General features: G+C 42.1%; 1 protein-coding gene across 1 annotated transcript in view; it reads right to left on the reverse strand.

Annotated features, from left to right (window-relative positions):
* LOC119431128 (poly [ADP-ribose] polymerase 2) overlaps window positions 1-22214 on the reverse strand; it is a 73381-nt gene that overhangs the window by 1247 nt on the left and 49920 nt on the right. The window lies entirely within an intron of this gene.

The following is a 22214-nucleotide window of genomic DNA, read 5'->3' on the forward strand; positions in this document are numbered from 1 at the left end:
AAATGTGCCACAAGTTAGTGTAGTCCCGGCACAAAGCCTACACGGATGACTTCATGCAAGGAACTGAAGACGGCTACAAGGGAAACAGCAGAACTGAAGCAATAGTTTAGAAATGGGTCATTCGATGCCAGCTGTCCCAACCTGGGTGCTCGGCCATCTGCGATTTGTTTTTGAAAATTTTAGATCCTTCAGTAAAGCACGAAGTAATTTCATGAAATATATTTTGTGAAGAAAATTTATCACTGGCTCAAGCGCCATGGGAAGTTACTTGTAAAGCACAAAAGTGTGTCATAAAAGGCATTGTCAAAAAAGTCTCAGCTTTACTCTAGAGGCAAAGCATTAATAGCAATAGCAAAGTATTAAGACAACTACAGGAAGTGAAGTAAGGTTCGTAGTTTTATTGATCGTAGTAGTAAACATTTTTTTACTAATTAAATGAACAAGCATGGCGTCACAACACTTGCACGCACTTTATTACATGACTTGGAGCACTAGGCGTGCATCAAGCTACCATCCTTCTCGGCTCACCCTCACACATTTTACATTTTAGCGTATGGCACACGACAGAATATCGCACTTGCATTTTATATGAAACCTAACGCTAACGCGGAGGTGGCGACATTTCGCCTAGAGTGTCCATATAATTTTTGATCGCAATAAAACCACATTACTTCATTATGAGAACAAGACTTATTTTTCTCAAATATTAAGTGAGGCCATACACTTAAATGGCGTTTATAAATTATGAACTATTCCTCCATTTTTTGTATGCCTTATTAAATCTGGGCAAAATGATCCTATCTGAGATTTCTTTTTTAGAAACAAAAAATGGTTTTACACAAAAACTAGATTTTATATCAGCTAAGTACCCAGAAGCTGTACCTTATCCGATAAAAATGTTTTCATGGTGATATGTTGTTTAGCAGTGCGCACAAATGACGATAAATATGCAAAAAACTCATTTTTGGCATATGTTTATTTGCCAAATGAACACTGAGGTAGTCCTTGTTAAAATACATCAAATAGTGCATACGATCACACGCTGTATTGGTTTTATCAGATTACTTTTTGTTTTAAGAGAGAAAAAAATTTTGAATTTGTTTCTCACTGGTGTCGAAATTTGCATCATGTTCCCTCTTCGCTGTTTAGCGGCAAATATAAATGCATGGCCACGAGCATTCCTGTGCCGAAAGAGGGGTGCCTAGACTGCTTCTAAGCTGTTTTCTTTACTGCTGGGTAGTTAAGAGCAGCCTCAGTCAAGCAGAACTACAAATGCGTGTCGCTGTCTATTGTCAACCTGCTTGATATCTTCCCACGGCAACAGGAAGCGCATTGATGCCGATGTGTTTATTTTGACTACCCAAGCTAAAAGGTTAACATGAGGAAAGGTGCAATAACTAACAAAATATTCATCCCCTTAAGATAAATATTTTAACGAGTCAGCACCATCTATTTTGAACGTCCCTGCCGAGTGACGTGAGGCTTTTCCAGAATCAATTCAAGAACAATGTGCCTAAGCCAAGGCTGCACAAACCTACGGGCATACTGCCACACACTGACACAAAAAAACTTCCCTGCACTGTGTACAGAGTACTTGATCAGTGCATATGGCTCATTGGGTGCTGTTTTTTTTTTTTTTAATCATTAGTGAAGTGTGCGAACACTGAAAAATAGTTCAATCTTTTATATTTTATAGCTAGGGTTCAGGATTTTCGGTTTAAACCTAAAAACAAAGAGGCCCGCTGAATTTTTTTCAGCAACTCATTTGAACCAAAAGGGTTCAGTGAAAGAACATTTATCAGACAGTTAATACAACGGTCAGCACAGAGCTACAAGCCTACAGGTGTTTTGATGTAGAGCAGGGTGAGGCGAAGGTTACATGTCAGCCTGCTACCTAAGTAATTTTGCTTCTTTTTATTTTTTGCCTACATTTTGCCTGTCGCTGTGCTGAAAACAAGAAGAGGAAGCACTGGCCCGGGTCCTTAGTCTTTTCACTACAGCCATTGTGGTGCATGAACTGGACAAGTCCACTGATGCAATGCCATATGTAGCCATTGCTTTATTTTTATTCATTAGTGCTTTGTGCTCACATAATGTAACAAATAAAGTCACATTCTATTTGTGTTGAAATACCAAATGCACTGTGGGGATGCGTAACTGTCGCGCGTCCCCTGATGTTGTTTTCTCCACATAGCTCGCGTCTCCTGTAGTCCGGCTTCTCCGTGTGGCTAAGCACCGTAGGCGGTCGTAGTGGTTGCGGCGCGTTGCGAGAGATGGCGCGAGTGTCGCGATGCTAACGCCACCGAACGGCGGGGTGACTTGGGAGAAAAAGGTCGAAGGCGCTTCTTCTTTGCCTTGGGATTGGCGACCAACACGCACGAACGCTTCGCGTGTGCGCCGGCCTGCTTCGCGGGACCGTCTCGCGAGGCTAAGAGCAGGACACCGGTATGGACGAACACGAATAGTTCGAACGCGCCACCGTTCGCGTGACCGTACACGTGAACGACTAGGCGATGGTGTCATAGCATGGGGCGAACATATTCGCTCGCTATCCTGGTCGCAGTGAGTCGGACGTCCTTGATTTGTCGCGCGCCCATGTGAATGTTCTATTGGTAGAAATTTGGCTAGCATGTATTAGTGTATGAAAGGTGCAATAAATGCCCTTTTGATTGTTTGCACTACTGTGTTGTCGTTCCTTTGTCCCAAGAGCACATGTGAGACCCCACAGCACACATTCTGATTTCCTGCACTGTCACAGTGCCGTGTGGGCACTGTCTGCTTGCTAGATTGCTGCACGAAAACTTTGTTATTCTGTGTACTGGACACAACTACAGTGTTAGAGAGCAGGATATGCCGTCATACAGCATGTTTGAGCACAAAAAGAATTTATTAACTAGGCAGGCAGTGAAAATAAATGGTAACCTTAAAGAAAATACATCACAAAGAAAGCTGGTGAAAATTCATCTCAAGTATGTTTGCTGACAAAAAACAATTTTCTGAGGGGAACTAAAAACTGGAAAAAGTATGCCGAATTTTGGAAAATAAATACTGATGACGCTGAACCTTATCATAGCACTGCACTGCAGCATAAGAACTGCCAGCAACAAAAAACAAAAAAGTCACAGTTTAGCCCGAAAGGCGAAGCACTGATCGCGATAGCAAATTACTAGACAGCTATACAAAGTAAGGTTAGCCGTTTTATCAGCTGCATAAACTGCTGTAAACATTTGCCTAATAACTAAATTAACAAGCATGTCACGCGCACAGGCAAACACGAACACATCTCACTCGATGGCCGCGGACATTCACTGTCGGAACGCTGGCGTGATGAAGAGCGGTCAGCAGCAGCGAGCCCGAATTCCTTTGTGCTGCCTCTTGTTTCAACATGAACTAGGCAGGCGAGAACACAGTGCACGCGAAGCCATGAGCTATCGCAGGTCCACCAGCCTTTGATCCCACCGCAGATTGCCTGTGAGATGCGCGCAACCGTGCTAAGCCGCTGCAGCTGGAGTAATGTGGAGATGTGCACTAACCTGCCCCCTTCACCCCCCCCCCCCCTCCCTACTATTCTCCTTGAGCGCATGAAAAGACAACGCGCACCCTCCCTGCATTCCTCCCTTGCTAGCGCGAGAAGACGCCGCCACATCAAGCCACCATCTTTGGCTCACTCTCGCAAGCTTTCACTCGCACCTACAGCATATGGTGCACAGGCATAATGTTATCGCACTTGGACTTTATATGGAACATCACGGCAACACCGACTGTGGAAATTCACCTGGAGTGTCCATATAATTGCTATCGCAACAAAAGTATTTGCTTTTGTTCAGAATAAAGGACATGGCTTTGTACTATAGCCCAACTCACTTGAGATATCCATAGCAGCACCCAGGTCCTCTCCCTTTACACAATACTCACCACTGCCTCAATGCTGCAGCTCATGCTCAAAACGAATGAATATAGCAACAGCACTTACTTTTTTCAGATTCCTTCTCAAGCATAATGACAAAACTACAAAACATCTTTATCTTTTTTTTTTAGATGGCAGCTCCAGGTTAAACATACCTAAACATGATGGGACACAACACCTTCGAAGCCTACACTACTTGGCAGGCACGTTCGAACAGCGTTGTAGTGACTCATAAAATGAGTTATATCTTAATCTGATTAATATTTTTCTAAATTACGCCACCTTTCCCAACATTAACCTTTTAGTGCAGGTAGTCATACAGTAAATAAATCAGTGTTGATGCTCTTCCTGGTGCCACGTAAAGATGCCAAGCAAGTGCACAACAGAACGCAACATGCAGTTGTATTTCTGCTTGACTAAGGCTGCTCGTAACTACCCCAGTAGTAAAGAAAACAACTTAGAAGCAGTCTAGGCTCCCCTACAGACACCCCTCTATTGGCACAGTAATGCTCGTGTCCATGCATTTCACGTTTGCCGCCCAGATTTGCCACCCGCTTTGCCACGTTTGCCACCCGCTTTGCGGCGAAGATTAAACATGATACAAACTTAAAGAACAAAAAAGAAGGTGATAAATATTTTTCAATTTAGAAACAATACAAAGTGCCATCAGATGTGTTATTTAGTGCACTTTTACTAAGACCACCTCAATGTTAAATTGGCAGCTAAGCATATGGCAAAAATTACTCTTTTACATAATTATCATCACTAGTGTGCCTACTGCACATTAGGTCCATCTGAAAATATTTTTTGCAAACACCTGGGTACTTAGCTGATATAAAGTTTTAGATGCGAAGCAGCTTATGGTCGGGGCTATGTCCCTCAATCCATCCATCCATCCACCGTGCGGCGTCCACACCCCTACTGCGCATGCGCATCCTCCTCCCCCTCCTCTTCTTGTCTCATCTCCTATCCTCTCGGCATTCCTCCTCTCCGGATTACGCAACGAATGGCAACACCTGCGGCTCCGCGCGCGATAATGCGAAGCAGCTTAGGTTAGAGGCGCGACGGTAGGCGCTGCATACTCCACTAGGGGGCGCCACTGTAGCTCGCGGTATAATGACGCGCGCGCGCACTCCGCTCATTCTCCTCCCGCAACGCATGGTAAATATAACGGTAGCTACGTACTTCAACCTAACGGAAATGACGAACTGAAAACTAATGGGAACTTGAGTCGACCCCATGGCTGCTTCGCATACTACTCAAGGTTCCCCTACGGGAAGATGGTGTAATTTTTTTTGTGTGTGAAACCATTTTGAAAAATTCCCAAATGTGGACTATTCTGCTCTGATTTAACAGCATATAAAAAAAATAGAGGAATAAATAATAATCTATGAATAGCATTTTAGGTGAAGTAATGTGGTTTTTGCCAATGTCTTTTATGACATACATTTGTGCCTTTGAGAAAGTTCCTGTGGTGCTAGAGCCGGTGAAAAATTTTCTTCGCAAGAAAATATTTTATGAAATGACATTTCACATTATCCTAAAGGGCCTAAAATGTTTTAAAAGAAATTGCAGATGGCTGTGCCAATGTTGGGACAGTTAGCATGGAATGACCCAAATATGAATGTGGAAGTTCTAAGACTACTGAGGCAGTATTTTCAAATCCCCACTCTTCGGAACACAATCACTTTTGCAAGATTTTGACTGACTTGGCACTAACCCGTCAGTGACTACAGATGACAGCATTCCTGGCACAGTGCTTGTGGCTGACAGTGTTACTCATACACTGCCAAGAACATTGTCTTGCCACTAAGCCAGGAGCGCTGTCGCCCGTAACACCAATGCGTCTTGTGCCAAGTCACACCAAATATCACTAATGTAATCTTTCGAGAATACTGCCCAAGGTTGCACCTAAAGAAAGATTTCAGGAAAGCCATTAAACAAAAATTACATCGTATTGCTGTCAATATACTGAAGCACGACTGATGTTAGCGTGCCACTGACAGATAAGAACTAAAGATGATCGTTCGGTTTCAAATGAAAACTGCAGGAGACAAAGAAATTTACTGACGTATAAAACACTTTTCTGTCCCTTATTTGACTATGCTACAACTTTTTGGTGCCTCTTTAAGGTATGTGTTATTGAAAACCTACAAAGTGCTTAAAAAAAAAGGGCTATTTGTTTTATCTATTGCAAATATGACCATATTTTTCCTCCACCTTCCGCATTCTTTTCATTAAACTTAACTTCACTTTCCAGACGTTGCAATATAGAATCATTAGAACTTTTGCACCGCATAATTAACTCTTCTTGCCGCTTGTCAAAAACAACATACTTTATTTTTGCTAAACCATCCGTTACACATAGTTCTGATAAACTTTATTACCCATGTACGAACACCTTCATGTACAGTTATTTCCATCGCACAGTAGACCATTAGAATTCGGAAACATGCTGCTCGAAAACCTAGACAATTTGGAATTGGAAATTCTAGCACACATGTGAGAACAATACCTAAATTCGTATGAACAAGCACTTAACTGCAGTGCTTCCACGGATGATGGCAGCAAAAGGACAACCCAGATTTTGAAAGCCCATGTACTGTGCATTGGTTGCATGTTAAAGAACCCCAGGTGGTTAAAATTAAACCAGAGTATCATGGTTTTGGCACGTAAAACCTCAGAATTTAATTTTTTTTAATGAAGCACAAATAATGAAAGCTCATTAAAAACAGAAATTCCCGTATGTGAAGGCAAATTCTGCACATCTTGTTCTTTCTGATCACGAACTTGGAGGGCATAGAACATTTTTCTTATATGAATGGGTGGTATGTCACATTCAGGTGCACTTTTATTTTATTTTATGCCCTCAAAAATTGGGTGCCCATTAGAATCAGGTGAATACGATAGTTAAACATTCATGACAAAACAGCGTTAAAACAGATGGGGACGATAAGGACTTGTGTATATCTACCTTTCTTCGTCCTCATCTGTTTTAGCTTTGTTTAGTCGAGTATGGGCATATATAGCTTCGTTTTGGTTGCCATCCACGAGCAACTTGAAAGGCACGTCAAGCTTCATCCGCATGCTAGTGCCTTCACTCACTAACTGCAGTACTTGTCTAAGTTGCCGGCCATAGATGCACTCACATGAGAAAACCGCCCTTAGTCGTTTGAACAGCACATGTCACGCTGCTGCCGCACTAATGTAGCCTTCTCCGTTCAATTTCGCGCGAGTTCACCTATCATGGCCACAAGCGCTTATCATCTGCACGTGTTGAACAAAACTGCAATTTTCTCATCGACTTCATATAAAATACAAATAGATTCCTTCACAAAATAAAAGCATGTTGGTGCAGTACATATGGCCTCGGTCTTAGGCTTGCACAGCAGACACAATAGACGTCGTGAGCTAACGTGTGTAATCAAATTTGTGGAATGACGATTTGTGTGCATCGGTGTCAATACACGAAGCTTTGTGCCAACTTGCCCATTTTCGCATATGGTGCCAGCCGTTTCTACATGAGTGGATGTTACGCACATGCTCTTGCATCGCGAGATGAATAGCACTGCAGTTCATGGCAGGGCACACATCTTCGTAACTGAGCTATTAGTGCGGGCAAAAATATATCTTTCAACTGTGGTGCAAATGGCAATTAAACTTATGACTATAAGTAAGCCGCATCTTTGCCATCTTCTGTTTCTCCAAAAGACCAAAAAATGTCTTGGCACAGGCTCGGCGCAAATTACTCAATTTTTGACCAAATGTAGCAGAATGTAGCAGGTTTCACCTCTTGGCACAATTGGCGTAGCAATCATATCACTAAGTCTGTTGGTGGCATGCGCATTTTAATGCTGGCACTCGTAGACCGTATCGGCTATCAGTGTGAGGTCAGACGCACAGGCTAGACTGACAGCCACAGAAGTGCAGTACGGATCAATGTGCAGTCCCCTCTATGTCCGAAAAGTTTATAGGCAGCGTGCATGTTTTGACCAGCGGCCTGGTTTGGTTGGACCACAGTCGGCAAGCCAATGTGCCAATCTCTTGCAATAACGCTGATTACATGGTTGCGCATTTGCGGCAGTACAGAGCAAGTTTATGTAATTTACTGTTGTTCTCGTACCTCATATCAACATAGCAAGATGCCAACAGGTCATAAAATCCACAGAACATCCTTTGCTGGCCCATCGAAGGTGTTTCTTTCACTTGTACCTGAGCGTGATCCTTTATCTCATCAATATCTGTGTGTATGCTTATAACGAATATCAGCTATAACGAACATATTTTCGTGTGCAATGAGACCGTTATAACGAGGTTCAGCTGTAATATGACTTCCCACAAAAAGAAAGCAAAACTGAATTCAAGTAACCTAGACTGACATAAATGAACATATCTCCATCAATAAACATCTGTCACAAAAACAAAATATTGCTAAGCAAAGCCAAGCAGACAAGAAGGGACAAAAAGTGGAAATGTCTGGATGTCTCTGGGCATATATCTAATGCAAAAATCAGAAACCTTGATTTTATAATTCCATGTGATGTGGGTATCGTGGATGTCATCAGATGGGTTATTGTAGGGAACTGTGGATTCTATCAACTTGATAATGCTCACCGCTTTTTGAAATAAAACAGGTAAAAAATGAGCGTAGCTTGCACTGGAGGAGCAATGCTAAAGAGACAGTGGAGCTGATGGGCACCTAGCTAGTCCTGGCGTTTGGGCTAGGCTAAGCACTACCAAGTATCACTACCAGCATTTTCCGGAATTTATTGATTACTGATCGATTATCGATTACCTATTGATTGGCTATCGCAAGGCATTGGCTACGTATTTATTTATTTATTTATTCATTTATTCGGTATACCTACATCGCCTGTAGGGCATTATCGTAGGGGGGTTAAAATACAGGGGGTTACAATGAAAAAATGTTCAGCAATATCAAAAGAATACATCAGTAAATGCAACATCCGTTAAGCCTTGAAATTTGCATTAGTGGAAGACAAACTAACGAAGAGTACAGTAACATCTAGAGAAGAAAAATAAAAATATAAACAGTGCACACAGCAGCGTATGTTCAGAAATGAATAACAGAATATTTAAAGAATATGACTCTCAATAGCATTTTCAATACTACATGCTGCCATCACTTTATTAGGGAGCTCATTCCAATCGTTAATCGCGTTAGGAAAACAATAAATATTTAAACACATTGGTATGGCACTGATAAGATCTAATTTTGTTAGCGTTCATCTCCTAGATGAAACGTAATGCGGCTCCTTAATGAACAGTGTTTTGTCAATACCAGTTTTGCTTTCGTATATTTGGTCGGAAAAAGTGAAGAAGACGGCAAGATTTCGCGCTAATTGAGTTAACATGATTAGACCAGTCAAGCGTTTCAGAAAACGTAACTCCGAGGTAGTTAACGTGCTCAGTAGTACTGTGTGCAATATTATTTATGCAATAGGAACTGGGGAATTTTTTTTTCTTTGTAAACTGCACACGGTAACATTTACCAGTATTCAGAGTCATCTGCCCATTTTATTTGGACCAGGCTAAGCACTACCAAGTCACCCCCAGATTTTCCTGAATTTATTGATTGATTATCTATTAGCTATTGTTTGACTATCGATGACTGACTAAGCTTAAGTAGGCCCAACCATGCTTAGCTAGACTTGGCCGGGCTCAACTTGGCTAGTTCACAGGGCATGTGCCATTGCGCTTGGTCCCTTTCTGCACTACCGCCAGGATCAGCCCACATTTTTTGTCTGCGACGGATGGACTAACGGCCAGCTTAAACAGCTCCGCTGTTAATAATAGGGCATTTATTTTAATGTCAAGCCTTCTTTGCCTGCTTTAGGCTCTTTGAGTCTATCGATCTAGTCTGACACACCAATCCAGTGACCCAAGTTGTCTTCTTACTTGGGCCACTAGGCATGTGCTCATGGTCATGATGCTGCCTTAGTATTTTTAACTGGATATACAGGGCATATAACTGGATATATCCGAACTATCATGCCCCAAGATTTTAAAATATGCAAATGTAACGTAGCTGGACAAAACTAAGGTAATGTTGTTTGCCGTCACTTGGAGATATTCAGATTATTTTTTTTCATTACGCCTAATTACATAATTAGTTTAAATAAATTAATCAAATTCTCAAATTTTATAATTAGATGAAAGGTATCAATGAGAAGATTGAAGAGCAACATGAAAAACTCCCAATACAGCTTTCTGTTGCTCAATACGTGCTACATAAAAATGTTTTTCCGAGCGCGAAAGAAGCCTGTGAATACACGCAAAGTGTCTCAAGTGGCCAGTCGCGCAGCAACTTTGCGTGTGATCGCGGGCTTCTTTCATGCTTGAAAAAACTTTTATGTAGCACGTACGACAAATCACAATGTACAGGTGGCGAATCAAAAACATCCACAAATTAAGTTTTTATTTAATCAAATTAAGGTGCATATGATCCAATTGTGAAATTATAAAGTCGATCAGTACAGGGAATTCATGTCTACTTGGCAGAAAGCTTAAGACAAGGAGCATTTACACTCGATATAACCTCCTCCAAAAGCGGCTAGAAATGCACTAGTGTTGCAGTTAAATATTTGACACACAAGTAACGTCCGCCTCTTCCATAAATATACCTTAAAAGGTGTAACAGAGGAAAAAAAGGGAAAATCGATATGGTATATATGAACATTTCATTCCTATATTTTGAGTATTAATTCACACTTACACACAACAGATTGGTTAAACAAGATTTTCCGTGGTCATTCCTATATGTGAAAGAGTTTATGAAGATAGGAAATGTGTGTCACGGCCACTTATTTGTTGTTTATTCGGCTCCCCAAAGGTACAGAATAGTAAATACGCAAACTTGTATTTTTGTTTTACTGCTCTCGAACGTTCAGTATTCGGCTATAATGGTATTTCTAAGGAACAACGGTCTTGCTATCGCTCAGAAAGCCCGACAGTGTGCAATTTACAGCAGCTGAATGAGCCGAAGTAGCCCCAGCTGCCTCCATTCTGGAGATTCAGGGCGGTTGCGACAGACGCTCCGATCACTCGCAGCACCACCGCCGCAAGCATCATGGAACAGCCGTGGCGGCACACAGAGACAGAAGACTAGCAAAGCTACTCCAGGGACCATACTCACAAGCCCAGCGAAAATGGCGCCGATCCCAAGAACATTCAGACTTCAGTCGACTTGTCTATGAGTTGGATCGAGATGTAAAGGTAAAGGTTGCCAACGTAACGCTAAATACCTCGGGATTTAGAATATTTGTTTAAAAAAGGTCAATTTTTCCGTGCTTCGAATGTAACGCGTGGGTTGACTTCAAGCAACGAAAACAATTTTAGAAACTCACGTTACAATCGAGTAAATACAGTAACAGTCGGGAAAACGCTACAGTAAGGAAGGCCCCAAAACGACACAAAAACGTCAGGAACAGCTCTGCGCACATGTATTTAATAATTAACTCTTTCCTTACCAGGCCTACAGAAATCTATCAATCTGATCGACTTTTTCTACACGTTGTTACACAGCTTCATTGAAGTTCTACTAGCAACGCCATGCACCGTCTGAAAGGATTACTGAACTTCAACTAATGCTCAGACTTGATCATTTTTGGCAGAATGGGCAGTCGGGAAAAATATAAAACTTCACCAGGAAGTAATGTCGAAAACTAGCTTCCAGTGCTCCTAGCACTTCAATAAAATGACGCAAAATTTGCGGTTTGGTCGACTTTGCAAAATAATTTTTAAATGACAGCAGCAGTGAAAACACAGAATCTTCTGCTGGGTTGTCTAATTTTCTGATCCGACGTCTAGTTTTAACAATGTCTCAAGCAATGGTAGATGCCCATGAGGGCGTGTTATTTTGATAATTGTGTTTGACTAATATCAAGTGAAACTTTATTTTCCTCAACGTGGGTTGCTTTTATCCATCAGCGCTTCAACAGCGTATGTACAAATTATTACGAGCATTCATTCCCATCATGTAGGGTTTTCACTCACACAAGAGCACAGAATCGATTTCAGACCAACCTTCAACCAAAGCTTGACTAGCAGTCTAATCTCTTATATTTTGAACACCACCTGTGCAAGTGCCGTTATTCATTACTACACAATATTTTGCAACATTCCACATTACCGTACAGTACTGTACAGGAACTGAGCAAAGCATATGGAGGCTCCAGTGGCAGTTGAATGCGCAGATGAGCTTGCTTGCACAGAAAAGCTGATCAAATGCAATGTTCAAGTTTGAGGCGGCTTCTGCATGCTCACTGACCTGCCAACCATTTCGCAATGAGTAAAAACAAATGCTCCCTGCAATAAGAAATTACCTGTTTTCATATATGCAAAGCTACTGCTTTCCTGCATAGCTTGGGCATCATTATGGCTAGTACTGATGCCAACAAATCTGCATAATAATTTCTTTGCGTAGTCTGACTTACTAAAGTTGGGAACTATGAGCCAGGTTCATATTTTGTATATTTCAGATGTCATTTTACTGTCAGTACTTAGACCAAAAATAGCAAATTTTTCATTCCTGTTTCTTGAGGTGCTTCCTTGAAGTTTCACATAAGAATTCTCAAAAATTCTCTGACTGATTATTGCTGCTTTACATCTATTCAACACCATTGATCAGGCTATAATTTTTTGTATCACGTTGTGACTACTACATCTTGAAATACAATGTTAAAGCACACCAAAAATGAGCACATTTCCTGAGGGAAGGAAAGAGTAAGAAACACATACTATGTTCCGTGACAATGGCCCCTTTCCACTCTTAACATGTTTCACCGCACAACACAGCTGTATTGCGGCGAAGCTGACTTTAGGATGCCAGCAAAAACTACAATCGCACCATGACAAGGTTATCGGGACTGACGATCACGTACTTCCAGCATTTTGTAATTCCGAATTTGCCTCTGCACCGCTACACATACATGACTACCGATTCAAATACAATGTAAGATGTGGAAACATTACAGAATGGCGACATATCAAATGGGCACATATTCGTAGTCATTAAGCTTTAGGTCGGGATCGCGAAAACACGACATAGCAACTGGGAGAATGCAACAGTGAGAAACGTGTCTACAGGTTTCCACTGTACTATGAATAAATAAACAAAAGAAGTAGTCAGTGGTGTAACCTATCTACTTTTCCACCTTATATTGCTGAACTTTGCATGTATTCAGTAACAGTGAATGTAATTGGTTTGGGGTTACATACATTACTTTTAATGATAAAATCATTCGTTTATTATTGTGGCAATGTCAATATACAGTCCAACACAGATGCTGCCCAATTTGATAGAATTGTTTTGTTATTTTTATTTATAAATTTACTGGAAAGGTAAAATAGAGCAGCTGGGTATATTATTTGAATTCTCCTGAAATTATTCATATTCTGCAGCAAATGGCCACCACACATGGTACTTTGATGGGTCAAAGGACTAAGACAAATAAACTGTAAACTATATATTGACGCGAAGTAAGCTGCCTACTTACTACAGGCACCGATCGTCATAAGTCAGCTGCCCACTACGGGCACAAGATCGCCAGAGAGAAGACGACGAAGGGCGCAGGTGTGCGTGCGTTCTCTTGAATGTTGGCCTTCATTAAAGAAGGCTGTTGTGTGTGCGTTCTCTTGAGTGTTGGCCATCATTAAAGAAAGCTGTTCTCTTTTGGCGAGCTCGAATTAATTATCTTCGTGACAATATAACGCACCAAATTACCTACACTAAATTTCGATATTCAGTCATCTACAACTGCTCCTGTAACAGTAAGCAAGTAATCATGCTTGTACAAACTCAGCTGGAGTGTTCAATCCACTACAGCAATAGCAGCCACTTTATAGCCAAAACCTTTGAGAGTCAAAAACGTAAATATACAGCGGCACGAACAAGCCCCAAATGGTTGATGCCGTATATTTACGGTGCCGTCCGTATGTTAGAAAAATATGGAAATATTTCAACTCTCTATTGCCCAGCAAATGCTGCCACACTGTGTGGATGGATGGATGGATGGATGTAAAACTTTAATGAACGTCCTGATTCCGAATTTGCTCACTGTGTGGATACAATTTTTTTTCCCCTCCATAGTCTTCTGGTTTTAATTCCACGGCTTGTTTACGATAGCGAGTCTGCGACCGCTCGCGCGTCCGCACAGTCACATGGCGGTTAGTTTTGGTTTCATCTCGCGGGCTGTTTCCGTTTGTTGCACTCGTAAAAACTGATGTCTATCTGGTTTCTATTCTCTCAAAGGATCATCGCTAGATGCTCGCTCGTTTATTGCTCACCAGTGTTCCCATGTGTTCACAGGCAGGCGCTGGTATTACAAATGATGCCGCCATATACAAACGATGCTGTTATGCCTGTGTTCTTTTTTTTTTTCTTGAGACTCGCATAAACTGACTGCCCCTCGGATTACTGCAAGTTATTGACTCATTTTGTTTTTCCGACAAGCGCACAACCATACAGTTTTCTTTCGCGTGCTCACATACACGATTTGATTATGCTATGGATGTGTGCACTGGTTGCTCTTCTGCAAGTGAGTCGAGCGGCAATTCCTTCGATGTGGATTATTGCCGAAATGCCGAATCGGAATATATATATATTCCAGTGTATCTACTTTTTAAAACTCTTATTATAAGTAGTTATGCAAGCCCCTCTGTATTCATGAATAAACAATGCATGTTTACCAAAGGAAAATATTTTTTTTGCCACTTTATGGTCACTGTAAAAAAATTGCAGTAAGCCTTTTTGAAATACGTCACTTTGAAGATTTTAAATCTGTAATAAAAAAAAATCGAGCCTGGGGGGTTGTGGCTGGCGAAAAAAGTTTACCCTCAAACGCTTAACATGCAGAAAATCTGCAAATGGCACTGCAGTTTCTCCACGACTGGCTACAGGCAGGCACACGTAAACCTACAACCTACAGTGCACATACATGCATAAACCAGGATGCTAAACCTCTAAGTTCAACAAAACTGAATGTTGAAGTAAAGCAAGAAGAAAGTGACTTACATTGTGGCATACCCAGCGTCCTGTGGAATGTTTGCGCCACGGCCCATTACACTGTTTATTCCATGTGGCAACTTGTCATATGACTTGGTGTAAGTTTCTTCCTTGACATTTCCCAGTGACACCTGCATTTTTAGAAAAACTAGACAATGTAGCACATGATTAACTGTGAATGAGTGCAAGAAAGAGTATAAGTTCAAGACGTCGAAACAAATTTCTTGTTTTTCAGCATGAACATGTGCATTATGGAGGCACAAAAGAAAACAATTCTGACGACGGTTCTTCTCTCCTTTCATGTCTGTAGTTTATGTGCATCCTTTTTTTGTGGCAATTATACCTCGGAGCAAGTACCACTTAGGCCAAGTTCTTCTGAAGGATGAATGGTACTTCAGAACAGTTTAAAATTGTGATAGCACCATTCACAACTGCCTTGCACGAAATGTTCTGAAGCATCTAAAATTAATCAGCACCAAGTGTAGGCTGCGAATATGCAACAGTGGTTGTCTCACGACTATAATTTGGAGATAGCATTGCTAGTTCTAAAGCACTAAGAAAAGTACTTAGGATACTTTTTTTGGTAATATTACCTCTCAAAAGGGATGCTAAAGACAAATACTGAGTTAGCTATTTGGAAGGTTAAACTTATGAAATATCAAATAAATCAGTCTTATCATAAGACCAGAGGCTTGGCAAGTGAGACAAGATGCAAAATCAAAACTTTGATGCCAAAAGCACCTTAAAGGGACACTCAAGTTAGAGCAACACTAAATCAAGTTTCGAATGGTAAAATATTCTTTCGGTTCAGTTCAGTTTATTACCTTAAAGTCCCCTGTAGGGGCATTACATAAGGGGTGGGTTTTTATAAAATCGTGCAAACATCGTCATAAATAATCATTTAACAAAATAGTCAGTGAGAAGTTCTATAAACGAAGATGGGCAGGCGGTAGTAGCGATGTTGGGGGGAAGGCCGTTCCAGTCTGTCACGGTTCGGAAGAAAAAGGAGGCAGTGAAGGTGGTTGTCCGAGCACGTGGGCGCGCTACTTGAAGTGGATGGCTGGTGCGGTGAGATATGCGTGCTGCTGCTCTGATGTAAGGTGCTTGATTACGGGAAGAAAAGAAGAACTTATGGTACAGGGAAAGACTGGAAATGCGACGTCGCCATGAAAGCATTGATAGGCCAGATTCTGATTTCAGAAATGAAACGCTGACGTCATATCAGTATGAGGTATGAATTAACCTAACAGCACGATTTTGAACTGATTCTAATGCATCGATAAGATATGCTTGACATGGGTTCCAGATGGCTGACGCGTATTCTAGTTTCGGCCTAACAAGTGACTTATAAGCTAGTAATTTTACATCTGGTGGAATGTTCCGTAGGTTCCGTTTCAGAAAGCCTAAAGTTTTGTTAGCTGCGGAGATAATGTTAGTGACATATGCGCGCCAAGACAACTCATGAGATAGGTTTACACCTAGATACTTATAAGATTGCACTGGTTCTAGCGGCATGTTATTAATTGTGTATGGAAAGGAGATGGGGTTTTGACATTTTGCTACCATCGAAATGCGGCCGCTGTGGCCGGGATTCGATCCCGCGACCTCGTGCTCAGCAGCCCAACACCATAGCCACTGAGCAACCACGGCGGGTATTCCTTTATCCAGATTAGTACGTTAGGGTCCAAGTTCAGAAGTTGAAGTTTTAGTAGCAGGTGCCGGTGGGATACTTTATCAAATGCTTTTGCAAAATAAAAAAAAAATAGCGTCAGTCTGTACATTGGTGTCAAGGTTAGTATGCAAGTCATGAATGAAAAGAGCTAATTGGGTTTCGCAAGAGAAACCTTTTCGAAAACGATGTTGTGAAGGGTGAAAAAAGTGATTACAGTCTAAGAAAACAATGATTTGAGAGTAGATGACATGTTCCATGACCTTGCACAGCACGCTTGTTAGTGAAATGGGTCGATAATTTAATGGAGAATTTCTGCTACCGGTTTTGTAGACTGGAACGACCTTTCCCACTTTCTAATCATCCGGCATTGTTTCTGTAGAGAGTGACTGAGAGAACAAAAAGGACAACCACGATGCAGCCATGTGTCTTGTGTTTATTAAGTTTAGAGTTAATTTCATCAATGCCAAATGAAGATGATAGCTAAGTCTTCTGGATTATGGATGAAATTAGTTAAAAGTGTCAACGCATTCAACATCGGTAATGGCCTTGTGTGAGTCGTTGGTGAGCATAATGGTGCGAACTGTATGAGGGTTTATTACTTGCCAACACTGTCTTTGGTTAGTGGGCAGCAAATTTGGGAGTTTAGTTGCATAAGAGGAACACTTTGTGCTGTGAATCGCCAATCAGATATTCGTTTTCAGCTTTGTACTAAATTTCCCATCGATGTGAATTCTCGTTATGTTTAGCTGCTCGATAAAGACTTTTCTTTTTGTTTTCTAGGTTTTTTAAGGCATTAGTGAACCATTGTTTTTGATTACTGGTGCAAACGTTAACTTTTGGAATATATTTATTAGTCAAATCTTTTAACTTATCCTTAAACATCAACCAGTTATCATGTATTGACTGATTGCGATACGCAGCTTCAAATGTGGGAAGGAAGGCTTCAAGTTTGTGGTTAATTGCATCATAGTTACCCTTTTCGTAAAGTCTTACAGTTTTCTTATGTGTCTTATTTGGTGTTACAGGAAAAGAGAAACTAGTGTGAATGACGTCATGGTCACTAATTCCTCGAAGGTGTGCAATGGATGAGAGTGTACTGGGGTTATTAGTCAGGATTAGGTCTAGAATGCTTGCGGATTCTGGCGTGATGCGCGTTGGCTCAGAAACTAATTGCGTCAGATTAAAGTTCAAACAGATGTCGATAAAATTCCTTGTCTCTGCGGCACCTACTAATGAAGATGGTAAGTTTCTCCAGTCTATAGTATTTGGGAAATTAAAATCCCCAAAAAGGAGGATGGACGCATTAGAGTAGGTTGTCGTAAGTTATTATTAAGCTCATCACAGAATTCAGGAGTGGCATGGGGGGGCCTCTAGCAAACTCCCAGTAGCACTGTAATTGTTGACGCGAGATATAATAGCCATAGCATTCCGAGTTTAGCCACGATATTAATAAACGAACACAAAAGTTGCCAGTGAACTGCTATAAGGACACTGCCGCCCCTTGTGCCTACGCGGTCAGTTCTATAAACTTGGAAGTCAGGTAGCTCGGCTAAAACCTCAGTATCAGTGCCATTATTGTGTAGCCAAGTTACTTTTAGAATGAGTATGTTGCTGCCTGTTGATGATATGATATTAGATACAAGCTCAGTGAAAACACGGGGAATGCGGGAGATGGAAATTCAAGACGATGAGCAACACCAGAACAAGGTGAGAGCAGGAGCCAACGTTTCAACAAGTGGACTTGTCTTCTTCAAGGCGCCTTGAAGAAGACAAGTCCACTTGTCAAAACATTGGCTCCTGCTCTCACCTTGTTCTAGTGTTGCTCATCGTCTAGATACAAGCTCGCGCTTCGGAAGATAACTGCGTGCGTAAAAAAAAAGATCATTTCTGGATGCAAGTCTTGGTTGATTCTTTTTTTGCAGAGGACGGGATGATTGCTACACAATTTTCTTTACAGAGTTAGATGATTCGTCAAAAATATATTGTTTAGTACCAATGCACAAGGTTTTATAGTGTAGAGAGAATGAAACTGATTTAGATTAGGCGAAAGCCAGAAGGGCCTTCCGTGCTTTCTGAACCGGCGAGAGAAATCTTCACCTACACTATAACCTGTTCCTTTCAGCATTCGGCCTTTTGACAGAAGGTCATCTTTCGTTTTCCAATGCGCAAATTTTACTATTACTGGACGATTTCAATCCTCGGCATGTTTCCCTAAGCGATGTGCCCGTTCTATATCTATGGGGTTAATGTCGGTTTGTAGATGATCACGGGAGATCTGAATTATATTTCTTCAGACTTAGTGAAGGTTTCATTTGTAGTAGGGTCAGAGAATCCGTAGAAGATCAGATTATTGTGGCGGGATCGGTTTTCGGCAGTGGCGAAACAGGCCTCCATTGCTGTGACCAGGCGAGTTGTTTCAGATGATGTTGTCTATAGTGCTTCTATGTCTTGGCGTAGAGGTATGAGGGCTTGAGTATGGGCCTCTAAGTCAGTCATGCGCTTATTAAGGTCGTTGATTGTTTTGCCTGTTGTGGTCAGCTGCAGTTTGAGGTCCTTTATCTCTTGCACAAATGTCTTTGGCATACGGTTATTTTCTGTAATTTAGCCAGTACAGTGTCCAGGCTGGCAGGGCCAGGGTTAGTTTCGACGTCGCCTGATAGGATTAGTAGCCCACGCATGACATGAATGCACTCAGTGGCAATCACAACGCAACACTGTGGGCTCGGGAGCTGTACCAGAAGGTACCAGAGCTGTACCAAAAAAGTGCGTATGTTTGACCTGCAATTCGAGAGCGAAACGGTTAGCGAACTGCACCGTGGTACAGTCACTGGGCCCACAGGGCTGCGTCGACGGTGGTTGTTCCTTTATAGCTGGCGGGGCTGTTGCTGTTGGTGGCGATGGCTCTTTCCAAGTTAGCTCCAGGGCTGGTAGTTTGCGTTCAAATGGTATCGCCGATGGAAATGGTGATTGCAAGTTGAAACTGGGCAAAGGGTGGCACGTGGCCGCCCGTTCTTCGTGACAAGGGAAAGCCTGCCCTGATGAGGCACCCGAGGATGTGCGCGCCAGAACAGGAAGCAGCAGGTTGGTGATGAGATAGACGACCATCTGTGATTTGAGAGCGAAACGGTTAGCGAACTGCACCGTGGTACAGTCACCAGGCCTACAGAGCTGCGTCGACGGTGGTTGTTCTTTTATAGCAGGCGGGGCTGTTGGTGGCGATGGCTCTTTCCAAGTTAGCTCCAGGGTTGGTAGGTTGCATTGAAACGGTATCGCCGATGGAAATGGTGATCGCAAGTTGAAACTGGGCAAAGGGTGGCACGTGGCCGCCCCTTCTTCGTGACAAGGGAAAGCCTGCCCCGACGAAGCACCTGAGGATGCGCACGCCAGAACAGGAAGCAGCAGGTTGGTGATGGGATAAGACGACCATCTGCAATTCGAGAGTGAAACGGTTAGCGAACTGCACCATGGTACAGTCACCAGGCCCACCAATCTATTACTTTCAAATCTATTACTGCAACAGCCAGTTAACGACTGACAACCACCTAGAACGTGTCATCAGATATTGGTGAAAATGAAAAGACTGATTTATAGTGATGGAATCGAGCATGCTGTTTACAATTTAAGTAGAAATTATATTTTTAACGGGCTCAGAAAGTTGCAAAAAATGATAAGTGGCATGAACTGGCAGTGAAACCTTGGTACATGAGATGTATGCAATCAGATTACTGTACGTAAGTCTGCTGTCAAGTTCACCATACTTACAGTTTAAAATTGCAGAATTTATACTGCTTCCCACCAATGAAGGTGTGCAATTGCTATCGCGCTCACCTATCACTGTTTTCAGCATATAACTTCATGATCATGGTCACAACTGCAGATAGAAAAATTCTGATAAAAGAAGTTCCGCAATGTTTTCCGTATTACCCCTGCAGGATTGGAGACTGACCAGTAATCTTTTTATTGCACTAAAAGAAGAAGAAGAAGAAAAAAAAAAGGTATCACAAAAAGTGGTTGTCGGTCCTTTAAGAGCTTGCAACTAGGTTTGCTGTAGCCATCCCTCTGTCAGTCTTTTCTGTTAGGATGATGATGACAATGGCTGTTGGTGTCACTATTGAGCCATTGGCAACAGGTCAGCTCCTCATCCTGAGCATCTCTTGCTATTGGAGGAAAAAAAAAAATCACGGCCCTTCCACAGCTGTGAAGATGGAAGCCAGCGAAGCTGTGACTATGGTGGGTCTGCTAAAGTGAATCTATATATTATCACTATTGACTATATTGAGCGTCTTCGGCATGTTCGTCAAAGAGCAAGGACACCGGCGTCTTGTTTTCGCCCAGCGCACTGGCCAAGTAGGGCGTTTGCTGCGCCAAGTCTGCCCCGTCGCCCCAGACTAGCGTATGAGCCACAGCATTCATAGCCGCAGCACACTGCACGGCATCGTCAGAATCCTGGAAGATGTGGTTAAACGAGCATCCATCCCATGGCGAGTCTAAAGGGCAACTGCTGATAAGAGCGCTAGCGCGATCTCTACATCACAAGACAATGGGGCACAATGATTGGTGGGACGTGCCGCTGCCGAGTATCGCGACACTTGAAAAAGAGGCATCGGTGGTGGCGAGGGGTAAAACAATGGGCCATCCATCATCCGTTTTGACACCTGTGCTAAGGCACAGCTGGCGGGAAGCTGCCACAGCCGAAAATTCTTGATCTACTTCTGTTGCTGGGCGCAATCTGGAACCTAGCCTATAACAGCTTCGCTGTAAAAAAATCCGAGGACACATAAGGACTTCTGATGAGTTGTGAATACAAAAACATTAATGTCCAATTGAACACTGCTGAGCAATCCTTCGAGTGCGGCCAAACCGGATGTGCGCGCCTGTCAATGGTGATGACTGGACGGCACGAACTATACCTTCACTTATGCTTGCGCCACGCGCTCCGCTGTTCAAGTTTCATTTGATGCTGATAGTACATGCTGTCAAAACACATGACACACACGATGGTAAGCTTATGTAGAAACTTCAGGGCCTCGTTGCCACCTATTTTTCGTATTCTTTGCAGCTTACCAAGCCTCCTCACAAAGTAAGAACAGCCATTTCACTATTGCAGAAGTATAATTTGTTAATACTACAGCTTATACTAATATTTACAGTGCCTTTAACCCTTTCCGTGCAGCAGGAAATGACAAAAAGTGCACCAATGTTCCCACAGATGTTTAGAAATGTGGCCTCATGACAACTATACTCAGCAGTAGAAAAAGGGTTAAAATTGCTGCAGCAGCTCCTGAGATACTACTAATATTCTGGCAGCTTGTAACTGTTCAGCAATAAAGCTGGCACAATAAAGCCGGATGTAGCCGGTGCTGTCAAATATGTCTAGAACTTTTCTTGCCCCCTCCCCCCCCCCCTTCTAAAACAGACAAAATACAGAAAACCAGTATCATGCAACCGGCAGTGGCGTAATGATCAGTCACAATTTAGACAGAAAATAAAAAAAAGTGGAAGTTTCAGCCTTTTTCTGTAAAAATAAATGCAAATAGACTTGGAGAAATAAACTAGTACAGGACTTTAGGTTTAGAAATGAAGTAGTATTGAAGGACATATTGAAGTAC

This window comes from Dermacentor silvarum, chromosome 1, assembly GCF_013339745.2.
Source record: "Dermacentor silvarum isolate Dsil-2018 chromosome 1, BIME_Dsil_1.4, whole genome shotgun sequence".
Classification (NCBI taxonomy): Eukaryota; Metazoa; Arthropoda; class Arachnida; order Ixodida; family Ixodidae; genus Dermacentor; species Dermacentor silvarum.